Genomic DNA, 21,582 nt, shown 5'->3' on the forward strand with positions numbered 1-21,582 from the left:
TAGTAACATGGTCTAATGGTTATCATTTGTACCATGCTACAATGACAGCATAGTTCCGTTAGGGTTGAATGGCGGGAACCCAGTTACCGAGATTTACTGGGATTTACCGCCCAAAACCACTCCCTTTTCCTGGGATAAATAACTGAGAGAAACCGGTAAATTATAATAAATTATACTGAACAAAATTATAAACGCAACATGCAACAATTTCAAAGATTTAAAGAGTTAAAGTTCATATAAGGAAATCAGTCAATTTAAGTAAATTCATTAGGCCCTAATCTATAGATTTCACATGACTGGGCAGGGGTGCAGCCATGGGTGGGCCTTGGAGGGAATAGGCCCACCCAATGGGGAGCCAGGCCCAGCCAATCAGAGTGAGTTTTTCCCAACAAAAGGGCTTCATTACAGATAGAAATACTCCTCAGCAACGCCCCCCTCCCCCAGATGATCCCGCAGGCGAAGAAGCCGCATGTGGAGGTCCTGGGCTGGAGTGGTTACACTTATATTGTCCCCAGCACAAGGTGCACCTGTGTAATGATCATGCTGTTTAATCAACTTCTTGATATGCCACACCTGTCAGGTAGATGGATTATCTTGGCAAAGGAGAAATGCTCAACAGGGATGTAAACAAATTTGTGCACAACATTTTAGAGAAATTCACTTTTTGTGTGTATGGAACGTTTCTGGGATTTTATTTTTCAGCACTTTACATGTTGCGTTTATATTTTTGTTCAGTGTATTTATAAGAACAGCATGGCGTGAAATGGAACTGTTAAATTATATGCAATGTCTAAATCTGTCTTCTCTATGGCCTCTGCATGATGAATCATCAACGCTCAGGGTGGGGACAGACAACCCATCTCAGTATGGAGTGCAGTTCACAATGCATGTAGACTTATCATCTCATCATGGTAGCTTTTTTTCTTGTGACAGGTAGGCCTGCATTTGCTGCAGCATAGTCTATGCTACAGTAATATAAAGACCAAATGCGCATCTAATCTACCCATCTGTATCTGGCTTTCTGGGGTCACCTTGTTTTTTTATTGTAAAGATACATTTATTTATTGCAGCTGCAGAGTTTTAAAACAGCCTATCACGCGAATGTCGCTGCTTTAAATCAGTGCACACGCGAGCACTCTCTCGCAGTCTTTCTCTCTCTCCATCAACTCCATTCAAATTGCATCCAAAATAGATCATCCTGTTCTAGATTGATATATAGCCCTTCATATAGATGTCTTAGCCTAACTCTTTCAGGTAACAAGTGCAATGCAGTGTTAGCCTTATATTTAGCTAATTAATGGTGGGTTATGCATAATAAGCTTCTAACTTATAGCCTCTGTCTCTTGCCCAATAAGCACACACCTGTGCTCCGCTGGCCTCTCTCCTTAAAAAATGCCCCTTAGCTCTTGGAGTCCCAGGAAAAGCTAGACTAGAATAGCTTGCTGGACATTATTATTTTTTGCATTTCTTATATCAATAGACTATTCGAAGAGGGACGCAAGCTCTTGTTTGCTTAATGTTAAATACAGCAGCCAATAGAGCTCATGGGTAGTTTGAAAGAAGAGCGAATGCACGATGTTGGTAGGCAATAGTAGTTATTTATTCAGACCCATAATCATTCAATATTCGTGAAGAGAAGTGAAAACCTTCTGCATCTAATTCTAGTCCTATATTATTCAAGGATCTTATTAGAATGATGAAGATGAGGACAATTAAACTTATTTCATTTAACTGTTGAAAGCGAGGAAGGAATGAAATAACAATAGAGAGAGAAAGAGGAGGTAGGCTAATAACATTAGGGGAAATATTATGAAAGGTATACAGTTGAAGTCGGAGGTTTACATACACTTAGGTTGGAGTCATTAAAACTCATTTTTCAACCACTCCACAAATTTCTTTTTAACAAACTATAGTTTTGGCAAGTCGGTTAGGACATCTACTTTGTGCATGACACAAGTAATTTTTCCAACAATTGTTTACAGACAGATTATTTCACTTATAATTCACTGTATCACAATTCCAGTGGGTCAGAAGTTTAAATACACTATGTTGACTGTGCCTTTAAACAGCTTGGAAAATTCCAGAAAATGATGTCATGGCTTTAGAAGCTTCTGATAGGCTAATTGACATCATTTGAGTCAATTGTAGGTGTATCTGTGGACGTATTTCAAGGCCTACCTTCAAACACAGTGCCTCTTTGCTTGACATCATGGGAAAATCAAAATAAATCAGCCAAGACCTCAGAACAATAATTGTAGACCTCCAGAAGTCTGGTTCATCCTTGGGAGCAATTTCCAAACGCCTGAAGGTACCACATTCATCTGTACAAACAATAGTACGCAAGTATAAACACCATGGGACCACGCAGCCGTCATACCGCTCAGGAAGGAGACGTGTTCTGAGATGAACGTACTTTGGTGTGAAAATTGCAAATCAATCCCAGAACAACAGCAAAGGAAATTATGAAGATGCTGGAGGAAACAGGTACAAAAGTATCTATATCCACAGTAAAACCAGTCCTATATCGACATAACCTGAAAGGCCGCTCAGCAAGGAAGAAGCTACTGCTCCAAAACCGCCATAAAAAAGCCAGACTACGGTTTGCAACTGCACATGGGACAAAGATCATACTTTTTGGAGAAATGTCCTCTGGTCTGATGACACAAAAATAGAACTGTTTGGAGGAAAAGGGGGGGCTTGCAAGCCGAAGAACACCATCCCAACCGTGAAGCACGTGAGTGGCAGCATCATGCTGTGGGGGTGCTTTGCTGCAGGAGGGACTGGTGCACTTCACAAAATAGATGGCATCATGAGGAAGGGAAATTATGTGGATATATTGAAGCAACATCTCAAGACATCAGTCAGGAAGTTAAAGCTTGGTCGCAAATGGGTCTTCCAAATGGACAATGGCCCCAAGCATACTTCCAAAGTTGTGGCAAAATGGCTTAAGGACAACAAAGTCAAGGTATTGGAGTGGCCATCACAAAGCCCTGACCTCAATCCTATAGAACATTTGTGGGCAGAACTGAAAAAGTGTGTGCGAGCAAGGAGGCCTACAAACCTGACTCAGTTACACCAGCTCTGTCAGGAGGAATGGACCAAAATTCACCCAACTTATTGTGGGAAGCTTGTGGAAGGCTACCCGAAACGTTTGTCCCAAGTTAAACAATTTAAAGGCAATGCTACCAAATACTAATTGAGTGTATGTAAACTTCTGACCCACTGGGAATGTGATGAAAGAAATAAAAGCTGAAAGAAATCATTCTCTCTACTGTTATTCTGGCATTTCACATTCTTAAAATAAAGTGGTGATCCTAACTGACCTAAGACAGGGAATTTTTACTAGGATTAAATGTCAGGAATTGTGAAAAACTGAGTTTAAATGTATTTGGCTACGGTGTATGTAAACTTCTGACATCAACTGTATATGCATCAGCCTACTAATTATACAAATAGGCCCTATTATATTTCAAAATTAAAATCAAATATTTGCTAGCCTATAATTGTAACTTTGTAGGCTGCATGTGCTGCACCAAAATCGCATGTTCTCTCTCTGCTTTATCATGGTTTGAACGATGTGTGTAATTCCAGTCCAATACAGTATAATACAATGCAGTACAGTAATACAGTTCACACTCAAAAAGATTAGCCTACTGGAGCTAGTTTCATTTATTTACCCAAGAGAGCATATACAGTGGGGAAAAAAAGTATTTAGTCAGCCACCAATTCTGCAAGTTCTCCCACTTAAAAAGATGAGAGAGGCCTGTAATTTTCATCATAGGTACACGTCAACTATGACAGACAAATTGAGATTTTTTTTCTCCAGAAAATCACATTGTAGGATTTTTTATGAATTTATTTGCAAATGATGGTGGAAAATAAGTATTTGGTCACCTACAAACAAGCAAGATTTCTGGCTCTCACAGACCTGTAACTTCTTCTTTAAGAGGCTCCTCTGTCCTCCACTCGTTACCTGTATTAATGGCACCTGTTTGAACTTGTTATCAGTATAAAAGACACCTGTCCACAACCTCAAACAGTCACACTCCAAACTCCACTATGGCCAAGACCAAAGAGCTGTCAAAGGACACCAGAAACAAAATTGTAGACCTGCACCAGGCTGGGAAGACTGAATCTGCAATAGGTAAGCAGCTTGGTTTGAAGAAATCAACTGTGGGAGCAATTATTAGGAAATGGAAGACATACAAGACCACTGATAATCTCCCTCGATCTGGGGCTCCACGCAAGATCTCACCCCGTGGGGTCAAAATGATCACAAGAACGGTGAGCAAAAATCCCAGAACCACACAGGGGGACCTAGTGAATGACCTGCAGAGAGCTGGGACCAAAGTAACAAAGCCTACCATCAGTAACACACTACGCCGCCAGGGACTCAAATCCTGCAGTGCCAGACGTGTCCCCCTGCTTAAGCCAGTACATGTCCAGGCCCGTCTGAAGTTTGCTAGAGTGCATTTGGATGATCCAGAAGAGGATTGGGAGAATGTCATATGGTCAGATGAAACCAAAATAGAACTTTTTGGTAAAAACTCAACTCGTCGTGTTTGGAGGACAAAGAATGCTGAGTTGCATCCAAAAGAACACCATACCTACTGTGAAGCATGGGGGTGGAAACATCATGCTTTGGGGCTGTTTTTCTGCAAAGGGACCAGGACGACTGATCCGTGTAAAGGAAATAATTAATGGGGCCATGTATCGTGAGATTTTGAGTGAAAACCTCCTTCCATCAGCAAGGGCATTGAAGATGAAACGTGGCTGGGTCTTTCAGCATGACAATGATCCCAAACACACCGCCCGGGCAACGAAGGAGTGGCTTCGTAAGAGGCATTTCAAGGTCCTGCAGGGGCCTAGCCAGTCTCCAGATCTCAACCCCATAGAAAATCTTTGGAGGGAGTTGAAAGTCCGTGTTGCCCAGCGACAGCCCCAAAACATCACTGCTGTAGAGGAGATCTGCATGGAGGAATGGGCCAAAATACCAGCAACAGTGTGTGAAAACCTTGTGAAGACTTACAGAAAACGTTTGACCTGTGTCATTGCCAACAAAGGGTATATAACAAAGTATTGAGAAACTTTTGTTATTGACCAAATACTTATTTTCCACCATAATTAAAAATCCTACAATGTGATTTTCTGGATTTGTTATCCTCATTTTGTCTGTCATAGTTGACGTGTACCTATGATGAAAATTACAGGCCTCTCTCATCTTTTTAAGTGGGAGAACTTGCACAATTGGTGGCTGACTAAATACTTTTTTCCCCCACTGTACATCTATGGGCTTTTATGTTTTTCTGTTTTGCATAATGTGCAGTAGCCTATATCATATATGTATTGGATAACAGCACAATCATTTGGCCTTTTTTGGGCTTGGGCTCATTAAATGTCTTTAATGTAGGGCTCATAAAATGTATTTAATGTATGGCTCATCAGATTCTGGTAGCATCAGGCTTGAATTTTTGATCAAAGCTCTAATCAAATCCAGACATGCCTATTTATATACTTTATAATTATTTTGAATAACACGTCCGGTTTGGGCAGGAAATATATGGTTACCCGGGAGAAAAGTGATTTATTCTCAGGATGGAACATTTGTAAAATACCGGGAAAATATTTAACCCTAAATTCCACGATGACAATCTCCAGGGCTGGCTGGCAGACTGTCACATGCCACAAAATCTGAGTCCTCTGGACTCGGCAGATAGACAATAGATGGCTATCACTAGAACACTACGACACTTTACTGTACACTCATGCCTCATGAGTAAAGCACTGAATGACTGCTCTTGCTGCTTGGAGATAATTGCTTTAAATGTCTTTCTCTTTCCGTTTTTCTTCCATTCAATAAGTGGTTGAAAATACTGGGAAGTTATTAGTATTCATTTGGCCTGTTCCAGTGAGACCAATTAGCCTCACACACAATGGCAGGTGTGAACACACAATCATGTTGTCCTAGCATAGTGAGGTTATGAAAAGACGTGACATTTTAATTTGAAAGCATAATTGATATTAATTAATTGGAATGTTTTCTTTGATCGGCCAAAGCAAAACATGGCAGACATTTTGAAATCCCCATATGTCTCGTCAACTGGAACACCTGCGTTATTGCCTCATTTTTTTGATAAACTTGTTGAAATTAATCCCAATTATAATAGCTACAAAAAAACTTGCACTACATTTTTATAGTAGGCCTAACTAATAATAAAGAACACATTGAAGTTGGTAGTGGCACATCTGTCTGTCTGAGAGGAAGCTGTCTGAGCAGTTGGAGGCATTGTTAGAGGGGACGCCATTCAGGGAGAGAGGCAAGGAGATGTGGGTGCTTGTGGAGGCCTGGAGGGTTGTCTGTCTGAGCTGAGCCCTGCAGGTGTGATGCCATCTGGGGTCCCAACCGTTGAACCAACTTCCCAGATAAAAGGCACCACCCTGCTCCCACACTGTCAGCAAACCAATCACACACTTTGATCTGGTGGCATCCCTCTCTATCTCTTCCTCTCTCTTTCGCTTTGTTTGAAAGTGGAGACAGTTGGCTGTGTCTGTGAGACTTAGTTAGCGTTGCTGTACCACAGGTATGGTGATGCGGGTAAAGAATAATGTGTGTGCCTGTGTGTGTGTGTGTGCGCACGCATGTGCTCATGTGTTTGTTTACAGAGGCGTCATGCCCATAGGAGTCTTGGTTTTAACTTAACAGCCCTTCACTGACATGGAGGTAGGCTATTTAAAGAGTGCATGGTGGGTGGAGGAATTGGCCGACAAATCTATGGATATAGCAGCCTATTTGCCTAATTTCGTCTGTCAACAGGTAGACCTACCTCTTATTTCTTAAATAGGAAGAAATAGGCTCCAACACAAAGCCGTCTTGTTGTTAGTAAAGTCTAATTAAAAGGAAGATGGTTGAAATGAATTATGCCTACTCGAATTTGCCTACTTTCAGAACCATGAGCTGTCCCATTTCTCTCTGATAAATACATAATGGGCAAGAAACATATTGTTTTTAATATAATCAATTATAGTGGTCGCAAGCCATCAAAGTTGACCTCCGTTCCTCCTCCTCATCTTCGCGCTCTCCTTCTCAAACTGAGCAGAACATAGGCTATAGGCTAGGCCACGCGCAATAGTGCATTTTTTGGATTAGGCCTAATAAAAAATAAAACAAATCTGAAGAAACCTTTGACTCTCCTCCTGAACTGCCACCGTAGCCCTACACAGCACAGCCATTGGTTAAGCAGCACGCAAAAACGTTTTTGATCAGCAAGAGCAGAGCAGGCTGGGGCTCAGGGTTGGAATATCCATTGCAGTGTGTAATGCAGCCTAGTTTTATTTACACCATCCCAGCAGCTATCTTGGAAATATAACTTTGTTCTGTGTTTCTCCGAGCATGCACTTGTAGCTTGTAGCTTGGATCATTTGATTGAGATCACACTAAATAGCCTATTGGCGCAATTGATATTGCACGCCCAGCGGAGAATCAGAGATGAGGGGCAGCATTGGGCACACATCGATATATATAGCCTAATAAGCAACTAATTCTAAACAATATTGACATTTCACCAATTACAAATTACATGAGACTCCCCTGGACTAGATTTTTTTAAATGCTAAACCCTCCCCTTGACTGAAATTGAAAAGCATGACCACCTCCATTCTGTGAATTTCGATCTGTCCCTAAGTGGTTCCTTTCAAGGTGCACCACGGAGCAAAGATATGCTAGGCAGGATGCTAAATACTCTGGTGTGTGCAGACAGGATTGTCAGTGGAGGAGGAGAGAGAGTGTCGAGTGACACACACAGCGTTTGATTTGATTTTAGCTGTCGGTGATTGGCAGGACAAGCAGGAGGTATGTTTGTAAATGAATTTGATCAAGCTATGTAGCCTATTGATTCCTTCTTGATGAATAAATACAATTACAATGTTTTGTTGTTTCTCTGTAAAGCCACCTAGCAATTTTATGAAGTTGGCTTTAGCTAGCCAGCTAGATAGGTTTTCAATCTCCCAACCTCATAACTACCTACCAAGAAGCCATTTCAGGCTATCAATCAAGTTAGAGTAGCTTGTCTACCCTAGCTGGCATGCCTGCAAGGTTGCTACACTTTAGAAAATACTTTATGATACTATATACCAGCAGTGTTGTCACGATACCAAATTTAGTATCACAATACTCGAAACCATCACGATACTCGATACCAAATCGATACCACGGCAAAAAAAGAAGCCATTTTAGCCAAAGTAACGGAATGGCACTTGATCCAGACAGATAAACACAGTTACTGCTCTGTTCAATCGTTGGGCATCTTTTGAGTTCAATATCATTACATTTGAATTGTTTTTATGTTAAACATTTTTCAAAGTCAGCCATGAATGCATTAATGAATCAATTATACAATCATACAATCAATCGACTTAGATTGGTAAAAACAAACTACATAACATAATGCTAAATCTCTATTGATAAACTAGGTAAATCAAGATTTAGCCTAGACCTATCCACAATACAGGTGAATGCATATTCAATAGGAGTGTGTGCATGCATTGATTTATTGAGCTTGTTTTGGCTGATTTCATTGGGCTACAGATCACAAACAATATGTCTCCCTTCCATTTATGACTTATTCTACTGATCAACAACATTTGGATAGAAATAGATTATTTTGTAAAAATGTGCGCCCGCTCTTTAACAGGTATGACTTCATTCACAAGGCAAGAGGGGGGTGGCCTGTCGGAGCACAGTCCGTTCGCTGAGGCAATAGATAATCTTTGGGAGAAAGGTGAGAGAGACTGAATAAGTGAATAAAGTTTTTGGTGGCAATCAGCTTTGAAATCAGCATATTTTGCATTATGGTTTGCCTTTCACAAAGTACTAGGGTAGTGAATTGATGTTAGCTTCAGCTGTAAGCTAGCAAGGAAAGTTAGCCTACAAAGCTGGAAGCTACCGGTATCTTCATGTATTGTAAAGTGTTCTAGCCTGTATGGACATTGTTTTGCGAACAGTAGTTAACAGTTTCAAAACTTCTACATGCCGAGTTGCATTATTCAAGTGTGTTAACATCACTGCATCATGAGTGGGGAGCTAACATGATGCAGCCCAGACTCCCAGTGCAACTCCTGCTATTAAACACTGACTTTTTCTAAACTGCATATGTTTGGATGTGCAATAATCCATACTGCAGGGCGAGGTGCAGAGCAAGCTAGTTTCCTTTTTATAAACCACACATTTCATTAGAACACACAGTGTCAAGTGCAAACCTCATTTGTGCCACGGCTACAGATCCTTTGAAGGCTGGAGAGTAACACTAGTGATGATTGTACTGTATGTCTCCACCAACCAGCTAATGAGATACATTTACATTTTAGTCATTTAGCAGACGCTCTTATCCAGAGCGACTTACAGTTAGTGAATACATATCTTTTTATACTGCCCCCCCCGTGGGAATCGAACCCACAACCCTTGCGTTGCAAATGCCATGCTCTATCAACTGAGCTACATCCCTGCCGGCCATTCCCTCCCCTACCCTGGACGACGCTGGGCCAATTGTGCGCCGCCCATGAGTCTCCCGGTCGCGGCCGGCTGCGACAGAGCCTGGATTCGAACCAGGATCTCTAGTGGCACAGTTAGCACTGCGATGCAGTGCCTTAGACCACTGTGGGGTGGCACAGTGATTGAACCAAATGTTGCATGCGCGTCCGGTTCTTGGTATTTCTTGAGAAGATTTCTAGGAATGGGAGGCAATCAATGTTTAGATAGTTCTCTTTTTTTTAAAGTTCCTGCTTAACAGTCTCTTTTTTTGTTGTCTTTATTTGGTGACCCAAAAACAACCAAGTGCCACCATACTACACACTGTCATTGTCACACTTTGTCCTGCACAGAGCGTGTCACAATAAACCTGTTATGCAACAGTGTGTCCCTAACTGGCTTTTGTTAATGACAAATTATGCAGGCCAGGAGTTAGCTAGCCCACTACTTCAGGCAGAGAGCGGATGTTAAACCTGAGTAGCAGAGCAGGTGTGGGATCCTATGTTTATCTCTATTGAAGGATGAGATCTTTATCCCTGATCTAGAAGGATGAAATTATTTTGAATTTCATGACTCAGATTTCAGGCTGTTTGTATTGGCACTGTCAGTCACCAAAACAGGTCAATATTAACATGCTAATCTAGTAGCCGGACGTAATTGAATGGAAAACAGCGAATGAATGTCTTGACTGTTGGAGGTAATTGTTTGACAGGATAGCATTTGCTTTTATTATAGTCTGAAATATTCAAAACAGAGGACACAAATAGGTTACACAGGAAATTGTTTGGAAACAGAATGATTTCAATTATAGTTCCTGTTCATGATAAAGTTGTTGACAAATGTGATAACGTCTTGTGTTACTTTCTGATCACTTTGTTAGTCCTTTATATCTTAAAGGACATTCCTTATAATTACATATAAATTAGCCTGTTTGTGATTTTCCTACATTTATATTCTTTCTTACTTAATTGTTTAATTGTTTAATTCTTGTTAATCAACCTCAATCCCAAAGTAATCCAACTAGGGAAAACCTGTCCTAGTGTCCTTATCCTTCAACTTCTTCTGTCCATTTTACACTAATCGTCCTTGAATCAGATAGGAAGCTGTGATACAAGCACATAGATAACAAGTTATTTTGGGCATCAGACCAAGTCTATTTTGTTATAAATCTTTGTCTTAAATAGCTCAAAGATATTGAGGGTTTATGCAGTCCAATCAAGACTATGGTGCTCAGTATGTGATGAAAGGGTTTGGCTGATGTATACAGTACTTATGATTACATAAGTGTGTGTGTGCGTGCGTGTGTATGTGTTCATGTCTGCCTCTGCACTTTGACTGTTAGACCGTCTACAGTACTGTCTCTCCATTCCTTTCCTTTTACATTGATAAGAGCCTTCGTCCAAAAATGCAGTGAAACGACTCCAGTATAAACAAGCTTATTACAGTTTTGTGATTTAATATTAGTGTTTATTTCTATTAATTTGTAGATTTGTTTTTGAAATTCAGTTTAGTTTGAGTTCGTTTTCAGACTTGATTTATTAGTTTTTATTTATTTTCAGTTTGATAAAAATCTTTCAATTGAATTTTTATATTATTTAGTATCAGTTTTAGTTTTAGTGTTAGGGACAGAAAGTAGCCTATGCGTGGGTGGCTAAGAGCCATTTATGTGTTGTCAAAATGGCGAAAGTCCTCAATAGCGCTGCCCATGCAAACATAGGCTTTTGGCCACTAGAGGACTCCATATAACTCCATGGCCAGGACATAGGTTTGGTTAGGTTTAAATTATTAATCAGTCCTAATGTGACTTGGATTTAAACGATAAGCACCTAGACTGGTGCAAGAAACATGGTGGAAGGAAACTCTCTTGCCCATTTTTACACCAATCCAATGTTTTTTTAAACTTTGGTATTAGTTGTAAGAAGAATCAAGTACCTTTATTTGACAGAAAGAGAGAGGAAAAAACAACAAATTAAGTCACGGCACATTTGACACGTTATGTTTATGTAATATTAAACATGTATCATTGACTAACCCCTTCAAATAGAGTTAATAAAAACAGCTGCAACAACAGCAAAAACATAAGCAATACAACAGTTCTTCACAAATCTATCAGTTCACAGCCAGCCAGCTTGTGTGTGTGTGTGTTTCTGTTCAACCAAACAAAATTGTCTGGTTTATCTTCAAGAAGACTCTGCATTCCAGAGAGGTGTTAGTTCGGTTTCTCACACCTGATGACAGTTGTCCACAGACAGAGAATATTCTCCCCACGAATGCTTGGGATGCAGGGCAGAAACCAGATCCAGTACCACAGGGCACAGCTTTGGATAAACAGCCATCCTTGCCTGCCAGAACTGGAGAGGTGACTCTGTCAACATGCCCCCCTTTACCTCTTCCAGGTATTTCAGCAGCGCACACACAGCACTTAAAGGGGAAGTTCACCCAAAAACACTTCTGGGCCCTTTATAACACTTATCTGGCTGTTTGTCAGTACCCCAGACAGTTTTTAGGTCCATTGTTTGTGTATTTTTGTATCAAAATGCATAATTTCCGAAATGACCTAAAATGCACTAAATGTACCCCAGACAGTTTTTAGGTCCATTGTTTGTGATTTTTTTTATCAAAATGCAGAATTTCCGAAATGACCTAAAATGCATTAAAAACGGTGTATTTATTGTTACATAAACAACGCTTGGTGTCTCTGCATTGAATTGCCAAATAAATTGTTTAATGTAAAAAAAAAACAGACCTACTTCGTGCTAGCGCAAAGGTCTTCCATATAGTCTGTAATCTAGTAGATACCCTTCTTCGTGGTTCTAAAATTGATAATTACAGGAGGCGGGACGAAGGAGCGTCTTACTATTGGTCTGGATAAGAGCGTCTGCTAAATGACTAAAATGTAAATGTCTTCAAGAAAGGAAATCAGAATGAAAGGAAGTAAACAAACATATGGTAGCTAGCTAGGCTAGCGGATAGTAATCTCTGAAGTAAAGTAAGGCTAGGCGAATAACATTAGTAGTCGAGTAACTGTTAGCTGAGTGACGTTGGCCAAAATGAAGTGCATTGTACCCTGGTGCAATGATGTTCTGGTCATATACAATTACAGTACACATTTCCACTCTTTTCCTGACCGCAATGGAACTTTGTGTCAGGCATGGCTGCAGGCCATCCGACATCCGGCTTATGGTGTCGACCGTATCCAGTGATCACTTTGTGACCACAGACTACAATTGGGACCGGTTGTAACCGGATTCTGTTCCCACCGTCTTTCCGCCATGGACAGGAAAGCTCCAACTATTCAAGGTACGTTGCTAGCTAGCTAAGTTGCTAACACCTGTAGCTAGTCACTACAAAGTAATTTATAATGTTATTTGTTTGCCATTCCCTGAACTAGTCTGTGGTGTTTTTAGCTTAGCTACTACAGTAATGGTAATGTTATCCTGTCCTGCTGACTGTTTTGTTAATTTTGCTTTGTGATGCAATTCCCTTTTTCATTATAACGTTACTGATAAGAAATAGTATATTATTTTCTACTAGGCATCACAGTTTTCTGTAGTGTTATTGATTGCATACAATGACTTGCCCTAGTTTAGGTCCATGAGTAGGACACAGCCCTAGCCAGAGCCATATAGATAAATATATGGCTCTGGCCCTAGCTGGTGCATGAGTTGTAATGACAACAAACTAGCCCAACCTTTACATTATTTCAATTAAAACATTTAGAAATCAGCTCATGCCCTGAATTAACATGTAATGACTGACGTTCTGTTTTATACCAGCCAACATCACCAATCACTCTTTCTGTTTATACCTGCCTACCTGCCTTCCTGGGAGGGAATGGAAGAAGGAGAGGGGTGGTGGAACAGACATGAGGATAGGACAATGCACCATAATGTCTCGGATTTGATCTTTGTTCAATTTCTCACATCTTCTATCTTTGTATCCTTTTCACACCCTTTTCAAAGAGGGGACCCAATGTTCCTCCACTCATGCCTCCTCCAATATTTTTTCAGGAGGATGAAAGGAAATACTAATTTTTTGTTTTGTTTTTCTGTTACACATCTTTCAGGATATCCGAGAAGCCGTGTGGAGTATTCCGAACAGGCCAAGGACTGGGTAGAGAAGAGTGTCTGAACAGAAGACATCCAACTTTAGAACCCGATTGGTCCAGCAGGCTGTCAAGCGACGGGAAGATCAACAGATCATATACAAAGACCCAGACTTCAAAGTTAACCCACCAGACCTACCTCCCAACATCGCCCCGGTTGAAAAACCAACCAAGGAGGAGCTTGTGGCAAAACTTTTCAGCCTAACTTTGCAACTCACTTTAGCTAGCCTAATGATGGCAATTTGACTGGTCAACTCAATTTGCCTGCCTGGTGTTGTCATGATTTGTTACATGCTTTGTAAACAACAGGTGGAGACTAACAGTGAAATGCTTACTAACGGGCCCCCAACAATACAGAGAGAGAGAAAATAGAGAAATAATAGAAAAGTAATAACATTTAATAATAAAAGTAATAATAAATACAGAATAAGTAACGATAACTTGGCTATATACAAGGGGTACCAGTACCGAGTCGATGTGCAGGGGTAAGAGGTAATTGAGGTAGATATGTAAATATAACTAGGAATAAAGTGACAGATAATAAACAGTAACAGCAGCGTATGTGATGAGTAAAAAAAGTTGATACTGTGGTGTCAAGACAACGATGCTGATATGCTGTGTTGATAAGAAATCCGCTGACACTGTCCTTGATTATAATGGTTTATTACATAAAAGATTACAGTATCAATTTACAGACTCCTGCAGAAATCTGGAGAACAACTGACCCAATCTCTAATATGTTATTCTCTCTGTCCTTTGTTCAAAACATGGTATTTATATCCTATGTAACATAAGATGGGTGGTTTTTGATAGACCAATCCCTGGCCTCCCCATATCTCCAAATGTCCTCTATTCCAAGAAGCCTATGTAGTAATGCTTTCCAGATGTTTCAGCAAAGCAGAGTAAAGTTAATCTATTACACCATTTGCAAACGTCAGCAAAATCATAGACTTTCAGATACTACAATGCAAAAAGGGTCAATGTAGATAGTCCGGGTAGCTATTTTGTTAACTATTTAGCAGTCTTATGGCTTGGGGGTAGAAGCTGTTCAGGGTCCTGTTGGTTCCAGACTTGGTGCATTGGTACCGCTTGCCGTGCGTGATGCAATGATTTCCATGGTAATGTAGAATGTTCATTCAAATTATGCTAACTGATGTGGCTCATGCAATGAAATGTATTTTTTGTAATGTCAGTTGAGTTGATTCAACAAATCACAGCACAGATTGATGGGTACACTTCCTGCTTTTACTTTGTGCTTTTACTTACTGCTTTGCTCCTATGGGTACACTCGCAGCTCCTATGGGTACACTCGCAATGGCCGGCCATCCACCCATTATGCCACCATTGTCTTGAATGGGAACACCCATTCTATTCAATGAGGGGATTAGATTTTTCTGGCCTGGGAGCCCGGGGTAGGCGTGTTATGCACCGGGTGAAGTTTTGGAACCGGCCGTGAGTCAGCACATGGAGTAATGAGTAGGATTCTGTGGGAAGATCTCAAATGCATACTCCTCGCGTCCTCTCTCCTCGTCTCCTTCTCAAAACCCATTGGATGAGAAAACCTGAGGAGGAGGAGAGAGGACGCAAAGAGTATGCAATTGGGATCTTCCCTGTGTTTTACATAACCCCACAGTTCTCAAACCTTGTACCTAAAGAGCTACCATCCTATAGGTCTTCAATCCAGCCCAACCATAATCAAGCTCACCTGTGTTTGCTTGAAAACCTACAAGACAGTTGCTCTCCAGGAACATGTTTGTAAATCCCTGGTCTAACTAATGCTGAGTGACCGTGTGAATGGCATAGTAACTGTGTAATTGTTGCTTTATATGTTTTATAACATTAAATTGTTTATTTATAAAAATTTAACTACGATGTTATTTATTGAAATTGTTATTCGTATAAGACCCTATTACATTTTAGTCATTTAGCAGACGCTCTTATCCAGAGCGACTTACAGTTAGTGAGTGCATACATTTTTTACATTCTTTTTTTATACTATTAGCCTCCTCAACTTCCTGGAATCCAATGTAGCTGCTGTTGGGGTCAGGGTAGTTAGATGTAATTGCTGCCACCACAGAGGCTGGGAGTGCCCGTCGTTGGCCTCGACCTAGATGTTCTCCCCTCAGCATCCACTCCAGGGTGAGCCGATAAGAGACCAGTCCGTATTGTCTAGAGAGACAGAAAATAAATACATGAGAATGTTATATACAACAATCAAGAAAATAAATAGGCCAGTGGCGGTCAGTGCCGTTTAAGACGAGGGAGGACGATTATTATTTTTCATGAGCATGGCCTTATTTCTATTACAGCATATTGGATGACTGCATCTAGCTGATATAGGGTGTAATCATTAGTACAACAGTTGCAAACGAGAGTTTCAATTGGACAAATTCAGGTATGCCTATCCCCATTTTGTTCCGTTTGCTTCCGTTTAAGATACGTTTTCTCAACAGAATCGGCGGAATGAATACACCCCTGATCACGCGCAAATAGTTCACTTTCATAGCAGCCACATTGTATTCCTTCTCACATGTATGCGCTCTCCTCCTTTCACCTTGTCCCTTCGCTTGTGGACTTCAATGCACAACACATCAGCTGTATGTAACCTGGCAAAAAAAACTTTCCAAACCATATCATAACCGCTACACACAGCCTACATCGTTGTCACCATATTAGCTAACATAACGTCATAGTCAACATTGCTAAAATAACTAATGCGTTAGTAAACACGCTACAATCATGCAGTAACGTTACAGTGTACAGTCATTAAGCAGTTTAGCACTTAACACCGGCGGGCCCCGGTGGCAATAAATTAGTAAAACTAAACCTTGACTTAGAAGAGTTCCAGTGTTGTATTCGATATAATTAATTTGTTAAAAACTGTTCAACTATTGTCTTTCTCTCTCTCTGAGTGAACTACTCACCACATTTTATGCACTGCAGTGCTAGCTAGCTGTAGCTTATGCTTTCAGTACTAGATTCATTCTCTGATCCTTTGATTGGGTGGACAACATGTAAGTTTATGCTGCAAGAGCTCTGATAGGTTGGAGGACGTCCTCTGGAAATTACTGTATAAGTCAATGGAAGGGGGTGAGAACCATGAGCCTCCTAGGTTTTGTATTGAAGTCAATGTACCCAGAGAAGGACGGAAGCTAACTGTCCTCCGGCTACACGATAGTGCTTGGGATGAGGTGATGTGGAAGGAGTCAGGCGCAGGAGGGTAAATCACAGAATAACAGGCTTTATTCCGCAATTACAGAGTTACGCAGAAATGCGCCAAAACACTCTAGTTCGCAAAACAGGCGCACTGGAAAATATACGGCACAGGGGGAAATATCCCGCCGATACAAAATACACGGAGCTCCACCGAGCTTCACTATCCTCCACAATAAACAATCACACACAAAGACAAGGGGGCAGAGGGAACACTTCTACAGGTACTGATGAGGGGATATGAACCAGATGTGTGTAATAAACAAGACAAAACAAATAGAATGATGAGATGCGGAGCGACAGTGGCTAGAAGGCTGGTGACGACGAACGCCGAAGCTTCCCGAACAAGGAGAGGTGGCAGCTTCGGAGGAAGTCTTGACAGTACCCCCCTCCCCTTGACGCGCAGCTCCAGCAGCGCGCCGACACCGGCCTCGGGGACAGCCAGGAGGACGTGGAGCAGGGCGAGCCGTATGGCGACGGTGGAAATCCCACAACAGGAAGGGATCGAGGATATCCCTAACCGGGACCCAGCACCGCTCCTCCAGACCGTACCCCTCCCACTCCACGAGGTACTGAAGGACCCCCACCCGACGCATCGAATCCAGGATGGAACGGACGGAGTAAGCCGGGGCCCCCTCGATATCCGCACCTCAGACTCCTGGAGCGGACCAGCCACCACCGGCCTGAGGAGAGACACATGGAACGAGGGGTTAATGCGGTAATCAGGAGGGAGTAGTAACCTCGTTTATTCTCCTCAGGACCTTGAACGGCCCCACAAACCGCAGGCTCAGCTTCTGGCAGGGCAGGCGGAGGGGCAGATTCCGGGTTGAGAGCCAGACCCGATCACCCGGTACAAAGACCGGGGCCTCACTGCGGTGGCGGTCAGCGTTGGCCTTTTGACGACGCACGCCGCGCTGGAGGTAAAGCAGCGTTCCATGTCTCCTCCGCGCGCCAAAACCAGTGATTCACCGCAGGAGCCTCGGTCTGGCTCTGATGCCACGATGCCAGAACCGTCTGATAACCTAAAACAGATTGAACTGGCGTTAGGTTAGTGGAGGAGTGGCGGAGAGAGTTCTGGGCATATTCGTCCCATGGCAAGAACACCGACCACTCCCCTGGCCGGTCCTGGCAGTAGGACCGCAGGAACCTACCCACATAACTTTAAGCATCAGTTGTCAGAGCAGCTTACCGATCACTGCACCTGTACAGTCGTGGTCAAAAGTTTTGAGAATGACACAAATATAAATGTTCACAAAGTCTGCTGCCTCAGTTTTTATGATGGCAATTTGCATATACTCCAGAATATTGTGAAGAGTGATCAGATGAATTGCAATTAATTGCAAAGTTTTCCATGAAAATGACCTTAATCCCCAAAAAACATTTCCACTGCATTTCAGCCCTGCCACAAAAGGACCAGCTGACATCATGTCAGTGATTCTCTCGTTAACACAGGTGAGAGTGTTGACGAGGACAAGGCTGGAGATCACTCTGTCATGCTGATTGAGTTAGAATAACAGACTGGAAGCTTTAAAAGGAGGGTGGTGCTTGAAATCATTGTTCTTCCTCTGTTAACCATGGTTACCTGCAAGGAAACACGTGCCGTCATCATTGCTTTTCACAAAAAGGGCTTCACAGGCAAGGATATTGCTGCTAGTAAGATTGCACCTAAATCAACCATTTATCGTGGTCCTCTGTAGCTCAGCTGGTAGAGCACGGCGCTTGTAACGCCAAGGTAGTGGGTTCGATCCCCGGGACCACACAAAAATGTATGCACGCATGACTGTAAGTCGCTTTGGATAAAAGCGTCTGCTAAATGGCATATTATTATTTTTTTTTTTTATCATCAAGAACTTCAAGGAGAGAGGTTCAATTGTTGTGAAGAAGGCTTCAGGGCGCCCAAGAAAGTCCAGCAAGCGCCAGGACCGTCTCCTAAAGTTGATTCAGCTGCGGGATCGGGGCACCACCAGTGCAGAGCTTGCTCAGGAATGGCAGCAGGCAGGTGTGAGTGCATCTGCACGCACAGTGAGGCGAAGACTTTTGGAGGACGGCCTGGTGTCAAGAAGGGCAGCGAGGAAGCCACTTCTCTCCAGGAAAAACATCAAGGACAGACTGATATTCTGCAAAAGGTACAGGGATTGGACTGCTGAGGACTGGAGTAAAGTCATTTTCTCTGATGAATCCCCTTTCCGATTGTTTGGGGCATCCGGAAAAAAGCTTGTCCGGAGAAGACAAGGTGAGCGCTACCATCAGTCCTGTGTCATGTCAACAGTAAAGCATCCTGAGACCATTCATGTGTGGGCTTACTCACAATTTTGCCTAAGAACACAGCCATGAATAAAGAATGGTACCAACACATCCTCCGAGAGCAACTTCTCCCAACCATCCAAGAACAGTTTGGTGACGAACAATGCCTTTTCCAGCATGATGGAGCACCTTGCAAAAGTGATAACTAAGTGTCTCGGGGAACAAAACATCAACATTTTGGGTCCATGGCCAGGAAACTCCCCAGACCTTAATCCCATTTGAGAACTTGTGGTCAATCCTCAAGAGGCGGGTGGACAAACAAAAACCCACAAATTCTGACAAACTCCAAGCATTGATTATGCAAGAAAGGGCTGCCATCAGTCAGGATGTGGCCCAGAAGTTAATTGACAGCATGCCAGGGTGGATTGCAGAGGTCTTGAAAAAGAAGGATCAACACTGTAAATATTGACTCTTTGCATAAACTTAATGTAATTGTCAATAAAATCCTTTGACACTTATGGAATGCTTGTAATTATACTTCAGTATACCATAGTAACATCTGACAAAAATATCTCATAACACTGAAGCAGCAAACTTTGTGAAGACCAATACTTGTGTCGTTCTCAAAACTTTTGACCACGACTGTACACAGCCCATCTGTAATTAGCCCACCCAACTACCTCATCCCCATATTGTTATTTATTTTGCTCATTTGCACCCCAGTATCTCTATTTGCACATCATCTTCTGCACATCTATCACTCCAGTGTTAATACTAAATTGTAATGATTTTGCACTGTGGCCTATTTATTGCCTTACCTCCATAACATTTGCACACACTGTATATAGATTTTCTATTGTGTTTTTGACTGTACGTTTTGTGTATCCCATATGTAACTCTGTGTTGTTGTTGTTTTTATCGCACTGCTTTGCTTTATCTTGGCCAGGTCGCAGTTGTAAATGAGAACTTGTTCTCAACTGGCTTACCTGGTTAAATAAAGGTTAAATAAATAAATAATAATAAATAAATAAATCCTGATTCACCCGTTCCACCTGCCCATTAGACTCGTGGTGAAAACCAGAGGTCAGGCTGACCGAGATCCCCAGACGTTCCATGAACGCCTTCCAGACCCTGGATGTGAACTGGGGACCCCGGTCAGACACTATGTCCTCTGGCACCCCGTAGTGCCGGAAGACGTGTGTAAACAGGGCCTCCGCAGTCTGCAGGGCCGTGGAGAGACCGGGCAGAGGAAGGAGGCGGCAGGCTTTGGAAAAGCGGTCCACAATGACCAGGATGGTGGTGTTACCTTGAGAGAGGGGAAGATCAATAAGGAAGTGGGACCAGGGCCGTTGTGGAACTGGTAAGGGCTGTAACTTACCCGCTGGGAGGTGCCTAGGTGCCTTACTCTGGGCGCGCACCGAGCAGGAGGAGACATACACCCTCACGTCCTTAGCCAAGGTAGGCCACCAGTACTTTCCGGTCAGGTAGCGCACTGTACGACTGATACCTGGGTGACCAGAGGAGGGGGACGTTTGTGCCCAATAGGTCAGACGGTCACGGACAAGAGATGGCACGTACTGCAGCCCAGCTGGACACTGAGGTGGAGATGGCTCTGTGTGTTACGCCCACTCTATGTCCGCGTCCATCGCCCACACTACCGGCGCCACAATGCAGGAGGCCGGGAGTATGGGGTGTTGTCTATGGGCCTCTCCTCTGTGTCGTACAGCCGTGACAGTGCGTCTGCCTTCATGTTCTTCGTACCTGGGATGTAAGACAGAGTAAAATCAAACTGGGTGAAGAATAGGGCCCACCTTGCCTGGCGAGGGTTCAGCCTCCTCGCTGCCCGGATGTACTCCAGGTTACGGTGGTCCGTCCAGACGTGGAAAAGGTGTTTCGCCCCCTCGAGCCAGTGCCTCCACACGGGCAGGGCTAGGACAACAGCCAACAGCTCCCGATCACCAACGTAGTAGTTCTGCTCCAACGGGCTGAGCTTCTTGGAGAAGAAGGCACAGGGGCAGAGCTTGGGTGGCGTGCCCAAGCGTTGAGATAGGACAGCGCCTATCCCTACCTCGGATGCATCCACCTCCACTACGAACGGTAGTGATGGATCGGGATGGGCCAGTACCGGGAATGAGGTGAACAGAACCCTCAGGTTACTGATGGCCCAGTGGAGCCGGGACGGCCCACCCTTCAACAGAGATGTGATGGGAGCTGCGACCTTGCCAAAGCCCCGGATAAACCTCCGATAGTAGTTGGCAAAGCCAATAAAGCGCTGCACCTCCTTGACCGTGGTTGGAGTCGGCCAATTACGCACGGCTGAAATGCGATCTCCCTCCATCTCCACACCTGAGATGGTAATGCAGTATCTGAGGAAGGAGACGGACTGCTGGAAAAACAGACACTTTTCTGCCTTGGCATTAAGGTAATGTTATAATAGTTGGGCCAGCACTTTGCGAACCAGGGACACATGCTGGGCGCGTGTAGCGGAATCCACCAG

Source organism: Coregonus lavaretus, assembly GCF_964263955.1.
Source record: "Coregonus lavaretus genome assembly, chromosome: 9".
In the NCBI taxonomy this organism is placed as follows: Eukaryota; Metazoa; Chordata; class Actinopteri; order Salmoniformes; family Salmonidae; genus Coregonus; species Coregonus lavaretus.